This window comes from Montipora foliosa, chromosome 1 (genome assembly GCF_036669935.1).
Source record: "Montipora foliosa isolate CH-2021 chromosome 1, ASM3666993v2, whole genome shotgun sequence".
NCBI classification, from domain to species: Eukaryota; Metazoa; Cnidaria; class Anthozoa; order Scleractinia; family Acroporidae; genus Montipora; species Montipora foliosa.
In genome coordinates, this window is record NC_090869.1 from 55,244,235 (window position 1) to 55,253,018 (window position 8,784).

At 39.9% G+C, this 8,784-nt stretch overlaps 1 protein-coding gene across 1 annotated transcript in view; it reads left to right on the plus strand.

The window, feature by feature from the left end:
• The first annotated feature begins 5,679 nt into the window (after positions 1-5,679).
• The window catches only part of LOC138001634 (protein NLRC5-like), a 353,269-nt gene continuing 350,164 nt past the window's right edge, over positions 5,680-8,784 (plus strand). Inside the window, exons 1-2 of the mRNA XM_068848151.1 lie at positions 5,680-5,771; positions 7,606-7,658. The gene's annotated coding sequence lies outside the window, so the exon portion shown is untranslated. The remainder of the gene's footprint in view (positions 5,772-7,605; positions 7,659-8,784) is intronic.

Sequence of the window (8,784 nt, forward strand, 5' to 3'; positions counted from 1 at the left end):
TCCCTCTGTTCCTTTGTACCCACAGTTCTTTTTACCTACAGTAGAACCCCGGTACATGTATCTAGAACTCGGATAACTCGAAATCCTCCGCTAACTCGAACTAAATTTCGTTTTCCTTTATCAAAATTTACCCCGATAACTAGAATTTCTGGTCCTCATAACTCGCCACGGATGCCTGTTTAGATATCCCATTCGCTTGTCGTATCGCGTGATCTAATTCTAACATTAGAACAAAGACTGGAGAACAGATCACGTATTTGACAGTTATTTACCGATCATAAGTTTAATTTCCTCAGTATTGTATACCGAAGTGTTGAAAATCAATGAACTATTACTTATTAAACAAGGAAAGGTTACGTTTATACAAACGTTGGTCATGTAGCACTTATATTTTAAAAATAATTAACTGAAGAGAGTGTAGTGTAACGTGAAGTGCTAGATTTCTATCCCATATGAACCATGTGAGCGTTAGCCCTACTGATAGAACTGGGCCCACACAAGGACAGAGAAAAACTCCGACCAGGGTGGGAATTGAACCCACGACCTTCGGGTTAGATCTCCGCCGCTCTACCGACTGAGACACAAGGTCAGACGGGAGCAGGCCGTGGGAACTGAAGATGTTAAAGTCACGGCAATTAACATGTACAAGTACAAGGAAAGGTTACGTTTATATAAACGTTGGTCGTGTAGATCTAACCCGAAGGTCGTGGGTTCAATTCCCACCCTGGTCAGAGTTTTTCTCTGTCCTTGTGTGGGCCCAGTTCCATCAGTAGGGCTAACGCTCACATGGTTCATATGGGATAGAAATCTAGCACTTCACGTTACACTACACTCTCTTCAGTTATTACTTATTAACCTGGAAAATTGAATATTTTAATCGACCCCGCTAACTCGAACAGTTTTTCGTTTCCCTTTAGAGTTCGAGTTACCGGGGTTCTACTGTACTTGGCTGTCAATGTTTAACTATTTCAGAGCTTGGTATATGAGAGATCAGCCGGTCTATTTCTAAACACAACATGGTAGTGTTTAGCACTGCTCACCTCTGCGTTGTGGCTGGAAGTTACTGATTAGGTCACGATTTCAGTTGATTATATGAAAGAAATCGCTATGCATTATGGGGTACTATTCATTCCTCCTCTGGGTCTCATCGAAAATATCCGTTCCATGACCATTTTTTATCCATGACCATTTTTGTTACCAGTACCTCTCTGTAATCTCGAAATCCTCCTGCAACCAATGAATTAACATCTGACATTTTGAATCTTGGCGCGAAAACTGGCCGAAGGGGAAATGAAGCGAGACCGGGCCCAAGTCCCGTTCCATTTGGCTTGAGAAAATTTCGCAAGTTCTGTCCGGAAATTTTGGTTGAATGGATCGCGCCCCAGAACTCTCCGATCAGGGACCAGTTTTCCATTTTTGGCCAGGCCTTGCGCCATCGCGCCTGGTCCGAAGTCTCGCGCTTTTTGCGATTCAGCGCGTGAAGGCTTGGGAACGAGGCTGTCAACGTCCTTGTGACGATCAGCCGTCCACCCAAATAGTCAATTAGTGACAAGGCACCGCCCCCTTAGGTAAAAATCTTTCGCTCCATCCACCCCCGGCCTTGAGGAGCGTGAGGTTTCACGGAAGGATTTATGTCAAGTCCGGGGAGGGGTGGAGGGAAAGATTTGTACTACGAAACTGGTTACTTGTCACCAATTCACCGTTTGGGTGCACGGCTGATCGTCGCAAGGAAATTGACAGAAGACGAAATTGAAATCTTGTGGCAACTTTTCCTTCACAGAGTGGATAGCGATCTATTTCCTTGAATAGATGTTCGATAGAATATTCGAACATGTTGCTGGCCGAGTTTGAGGCGGATTGAAGGATTTTGGCGACATTTTATGGCTCGATTTCTCAGGTTGGCTTGGCCGATCGACTGGTGAGCGTTTCCTACCCTCTCCCTCTTTTAGAGATTGGTCTTCGGTTGAGGATATCTCGCGAAATAGCGGACAGAATGACACCACATTACCAAAGAACGATCACAAAGAATTAACAGACATGTAAGTGCAACATTAGTGCTGATTTCTTTAATTAAACCTTCTGATTTGTATTGACTAAAACACACCATACAAGCTCTCTAAATTCAAAACACAACGCAGAGCTTGGGCTACCTGTGCTACCACACGTACGCAATGCTCGCCTATTTTTTTAAGTTACTTTTGGTAAATGGTCAGTCTTCAAACATGCTTGGGACAGTCTGTTCCACAGCCTTGCTCTGACGCTAGAGAACGAAGAACTCTTGAGCATAACATATAAAATTACAATTTTTGTAGATAGCAGATTATTGAACTGGCCATAAACTGAAATTATGTGTTGGCCGCAATACTGCAATTCTAGCTTGCTTCCAATTTTTTTGTCTAGATTACAAGAGTCTCGCTTAACAATGCCCACAATAGAGTCGAATTGACATAAACACTTAAGAAGATATCATGATAAGAAAAAGTATAATTAAAAATAATCAAATAAATAAATAAAACAGTTATTCATCTGGAGAAGTTGCTGCAAAGGTTATAAGCTGCTTTGGTCATCTATAGAGGTTAACTTTATGAGTCTTGATGTTTCATTCATTACCGCCGAAATCTTCGTCCAGCCGCGTGATATTTGTAGCCGTTCTGGATTTTAAATGTTGGCACAATACATGTATAACATCTCCAGGAAGCTCACGGTCACTGTTCCTAAGGTTTCTTTGACGTTTCATCCTTAACCAGACGTCTGGCAAAATTGCAAATGATTGGCTGGAGGTTGTTAGTGTTAGACCGCATTCTGTTATGAGCAGTGTAGATATCACATGTTATGTCACGGTGACCCAAGCGTGAGAAAAGTTTAATGCACAGATTAACAGTATCCTTACTCTACTCCCTCTCGGCGTTTGTCTGTCCTTGAAAGTGACGTTATATTGATAGTTGTATTGTTACATAGCTTTTAAAGCTTGAGAAACTGAATTTACTAAAGACGATAACTCAGTTAGAGTCTTCCATAACCACTTCACATCCTCCTTAACCTTATCCAACCGTTAGACACTGAGTCAGCGGTAAGGGGCAAAACGTGTTAAAAAAGAGCACTGTGCCAAAAACGTTGTACCGAAAAGTTCAATTCTTGCGAAAAAAATCGTGCCAAAATGATTCGTGCTGAAAAGACGAACTTGCCCCAGAAAAGTCATACCAAAAAGATGAAATCGCGCCGAAAGCTGGAAACTTGTGCCAAAATAGGTACGTGTTGTACTGCTGAACACCTGAAGTCGTATGGAAAAGTTAAAGCTGTACCAAGGATTTTCCAAATTCATTGCAGGTAATGGACGTGGGAGACAAAAAAGTTGAAAAGACAAAATGTAGTGGCCTCGTACGTACTACGCTATATATATGTAGTCTGCGAAAATCCGAGTTGCATTTCATTTCGAACTCGGATTTTTTAATGCAAAATTGAAAAACGTACCCACAGGCAATCCAGACTCGGAGGGTAAAAAAACATATAACGATTTGTATGAGAAACTCGATAACAAACTGAAAAAGATATTTACCCGCAAAAGTTCTAACTAAAAAAGTCGTACTTCATTGTCGAGGTGAATTTCTCGCTTTTTGTGTGGTCATTTGCCTGATTGAATGCGATTTAAGCGACTTCTCAAATTTCCGGGTTGTCACTCGTACCTAAATAAAAGTTCGGCTGGAAAGTAATTTCTACCTTACCTCACGTATCGCCGATAAAATCACACTTCTCCGGCATCAGTCACGCTCAAACTCCGGCGATGGCCACACGGATAAATTGACTTCTCCTTTTCCAAGTTTCAAGGACCAGCGTGCATCCATTGCTTAGAAGCAGCGAAAAATATTCAAATTTTCAAATCCTTCGAGGCTCGCTTACAACGAATTTTTGGCACGGTTGGTCAACCGTTCACCCTTGAGCAAATAAGTGAACGGTTGATCAGCCGAAAATCCGAATTGCACTTCCGCAAAATTTAGAATTCGGATTTTTTAAATGCAAAATTCGAGTTACGAAACAGGAGACATTTAGAAAATGAATTGATTGAGAGGTTAAAGGCAAAGGCTGGTCTTCACTAGCTACGGAGTCGGAGTCGTAGTCGGAGTCGTAAGAGCGCTTATGACCTGGTGAAAATCAAAGATCGGCGTCTCGGAGTCGTAAGCGGAGTCATAAGCTCGACGGAATCGGAGTCAGAAGAATCAGAACGTTCCCATTTTTTTCCGACTCCAGTGAAAACTAGATTTGTCGGAGCGCAAGAACCAACCAATTACAATGCTTGGAATCACTTATACATTGATGTAAGCGTCGGAAAGCGTCGAGCAGTGAACTCGCACAAATCACATTGGAGGCTTGTTTTCCTTGACACTCAGCGTTTGTGACAGCTGATGGGTGTTATGTTAACATCGATCTTTGCTCCGAGAGAATAGATATCTGCGTACACGATCGACTGATCGCTGATCTTTAAAAGGCAATACAAAGAGATGGGTCTGCTTAAGGCACGGTGTGTATTTTCTGGTTCCTGGCTTCTCTTAACACGCGAGGCGACTCCATTCGTGCCAAAATGTTTACGTGACACTTTCGTGCATTTTTTTCCTTGCTATGTTTCTTACCTTATGAATGATACCCATAGGACCCGCAAATATTTTATGGATTGTTTCACATTTTATATATTCGTATTACACCTTTTACTTTTTAACTTTTTAACTTGATAATGAGGTAACGTAGCGCCGAAACGTCGTTGGCTTTTTTCATTTTGTTAGTTGCCTTTATAAAGGTAATCACGTGATTTCGAGTGCACTATGGAATAAATAAGCACGAGTAAACCGAGCGAGTGCAATTTGTAGTGTTTGAAAAAATTTATAAGGGCCTTTCCGAACTAGCAGACAAATTTTGAATTGTCCTGGGCAAAACGAATGTCTTCGTACTTGTTATCCACCACTGAAACGGTGAAACCGCAAATGTGAACAAATCTGTCGATCATTCGAGTCTGTGAATACTTTGCAACAAGCGCGCCAAACATTTCATTTGGCGCAAAAATGGAGTATATATTCCAAAATACTTCAACTTTTTTAACGCCTGTTGCTCGTAAATTTCGCTGAAATTCAGATAGGAATGTTGGTCATGATGTGCTGTTTTTTGAAATCAAGTTATGACGCGTGCGATTCAAGACTGTAGGAAACAGACACCGGGCTCGCAGATACAATCCGTACCCCTGGAGCCTTTCAAGACCTAATTAGTCTTGATTTGAACCGAAGAATTCCCGAGGAGTACTTTCGGAAACATACTCAAATGTACCGACGTACTTGTCATGTCTTGTATTGCGACTGGCCGTGACACGTCAAAATACACGTTTGTGTGACTGTATCTCTCCCTCTATGTTTTTATTTGACCAATTTTTGGCCCGTTTTTACCCAAAGACAAAAATTTGTCCGCGGCGCCTCTGAAAATTTGTTCGCTTCGGTCAAAAAATGTCAAGTCGGGACAATCCATACTCACTTGTAAAACGCAGTTACAGACCGCAAATTTGCCAAATTAAACAATTTTGTCGCTAGTGCGGAAAGGGCCTTACAAGTTGCACGAGAAAAATCATGTGATTCAACCCGATGACCACATGGCTTCGCTTCCATAAATGGAAAATGCAAGTCACAAAAATTTTTGGACACCGCGAAATTAACTCGGATTTTTACAACTAGAATTTCCAGGTCAAGAACGAGATAAAGGCCTCGTAACGTGTAGTGTTCATTACTGTTTAAAAGGTGAGTATTTCTCTGATGTTTGAATGCAATTTTTATCCTTGAATTTTAAGAATATTTAAAAAATAAACCTGAGGCTGAAATTGTGAAAAGAATATAATTTCGTGCGTTCAAACTCTGTAAATACAAAACAACGATATGTTTTTACTTAACTGTATGAAATTATTCCTTTCTCTAAACGGCAAAAGTAGCCAACAAACGAAACACTCTACACCAGCGATAGCCAAATGTTCAATGATGAGCGGTGCATATAATGTATATATTTGTGCAGTACAAAAATATGCACAATGTAAAAGACATGACTACAAGAATATTCTCAGCCTAAAATTGACAGAACAATAGGAATATTCAGCCTGGGCCAGAGAAACAATATTCTTCTAAAAGAGAAAGAGTGTATTTGTAAAGGCACAAATAATCCACTTACTGTAGTTTGTGAAACGAAACGAAATGGAAAATTGTAGTTTGCGAAATGGGAATTTGTACTCCTTATCTACCTTATTCATTTGACATAATACTAATATCCGTTTCCCCCGCAAAATACATGAGAAAAATGCGGGAATCAAGATCTCTTCGGTTCATCGATCGGGCACTGTCCAAAGCGATCGTGTAAATGTCAGTATGCAAATTTCTGTTTTCACGTGCGTTGTCTGTCGAGCTTATTTTCACCTACACCGTTCGATCGAGTGGCCGCCTTCTCAAAATTTTGATCGTCTTTGACAGTGTCCGATGAGCCGCAGCGACATTGATTCCTCTATTTTTCTCATGCATTTTGCGGGGGAAACGAATATTAAGACGGAATTCACCAGAAGTTCGAGTAACAAGTGGACAAAAACCTAGTACCAAGATTATAAACATCGTATTGCAAACTTCTGTACGACTGTTTTAAATATCTTCTCAAAAAAAAATCATTTCTAGCAACACCAAACGTCAAAAACAACTGTTGAACTTCGTAAGAAACACTTAAAAGTACTGGTGAAATGAAACTGATGATGAAATTTTACCTGTGTTTGCACAATTTCTGTGAACGTTGAAATTTAATTTTTCTCGTTCGCATGAGAAATTGTTTTCGGTGTTATTTCTGGCAAATATTTATATCTTTAGCTTTCAGGAAATGCAAAAAGAACTGTAAAATACAAAATTATTCTGGTACCAGATTTGTGTCCTCTAACAACTGAAATTGCTCGATTTTCTATCGGCTTGCGTTAATGTTTTGCAATTTTATCGCTTCCATATATGGAAAGCGGAAGCCACGAGAATTTTGGAATCCGAGTTGCTTTGACCTTGAAATTAACAACTCAGATCTGTTCATCTCGGATTTTTACAACTCGAATTTCCAGATCAAGCACGAGATAAAGGCCTGGTAACGTGTAGTGTTCATTACTGTTTATTAAAGTAAGTACCTGAAAGTATTTTCTTTCCTGTTTGAATTTAATTTTTAAGCTCGATGGACTTACAATCGATTCTGTTCATAGACAGTATTGTGTCCGTGCCGTCCGCGAGAAAAAAGGATAATCTTGAATATCTTACCTGAATCAAAAAGCCACGAACTGAAATTTGCCCTGAAGTTGTTTCGATAATATTAAATTGGCAAGTTCGAAACTGGAATATTTCTCTTGTAATTCGAAAAAAGGTGAACGTAATCGCGAGCCCTTCGTCCGCGAATTGGGTCCTTGTTCCACAGTCCATGTCAGCAGCCCCCCAAAAATACCTGTGAAACCTGATAATTCTAAATTCTGAACGAACATGTAAATTTATTTCTTCTTTATTAACCTTGATATATCTCAGTTACAGTCGTATTGGATGTTGTTGTGAGTATAGTATCTGCTTTTATTTTCAGTTTACCGTCTCCCAACACAAGCGCGCTCCGTTCCATTAGATGTACAAAAGAAGGTAACCCGTTCGTAAACATTTTATAAAGAAGATTTTGGAAATTTTCAGTTAAGGCAAAGACCTTCTCGATTTCTCGAAGGTTTTCTTCGTCTTCTTTGCGAGATTTAAGTTCTCTGGGGTCATAGGTAGTATAAGTCGCGGACCAAGGAGCCCTATAATGCGAAAATTGTTGATATTTTGCAAGAAGTTTGAAACCCTGCAGCAAATTCGTTCCCAACTGCGCATGCAGAAATCAATTTATTTGTAAATATGTTCTGCAAAAAGACGCGTGTTCCCGTTGCGTTTTGTCTTTACACCAGCCAAGTAAACATGACCATCTAAGTTACGGAGCCGCAAAAGTAGAGACTTTCTGGAAAGACAAATTAACGCACCTGTCAACAAACTTGAATTGCGTACAATCACCGGTAGCAGAAAAGCCGAAATTTCGTAATATGAAAGATGTTTTTGGTGCCGGGTGGTCTGTCTGAGTATGGGGTCTTTGACTCTTTTAGGGATCTATCCTTATGGCATTTTTCTTTAAATTTTCTTTTTTTTTGTTTTGTTTTTGTAATTTGCCATGAAATTGTAATAAATAAATAAATAAATACAAAAATAAGTATTTTAGTTAACGAGGAAATATAACATCATGTTGGACTGCTTCGTTTCCTTAGTTCATGGATTTCCTTCGCATTCATGAACTTGAGCAATCAGTTATTCAATAGGGTGAAATGTAGAGGATATTACGTAGATAGATAGATAGATAGATAGATAGATAGATAGATAGACCAATTCGGCTAACTCATTGTTGTACCCAATTCAGATCTCTAGGGCTTAAGATGCTTTGTGTATTGCATTTGCACAATAATGTAGCATTCACATTTAAATGATATGGTAATACTTGGAACAAAACGTTTTATTCCCAAAAGATTTGAATTGGGTACAACACTGAGTTAGCCGAATTGGTCTATACAGGGGCGTAGCCAGGATTCTAGGAGGGGGGGTTCCAAATTGGTTCCAACGAAAACGGTTGGTCTACAATCCTTACATTACGTTCATACGAGACTTTCAAAATTGAAATTGGCGTTTACACTACGCAAACAGAAGACGCCTTGGTTGCCGTTGAGCGAACGTGTTTATCACTTCCTCG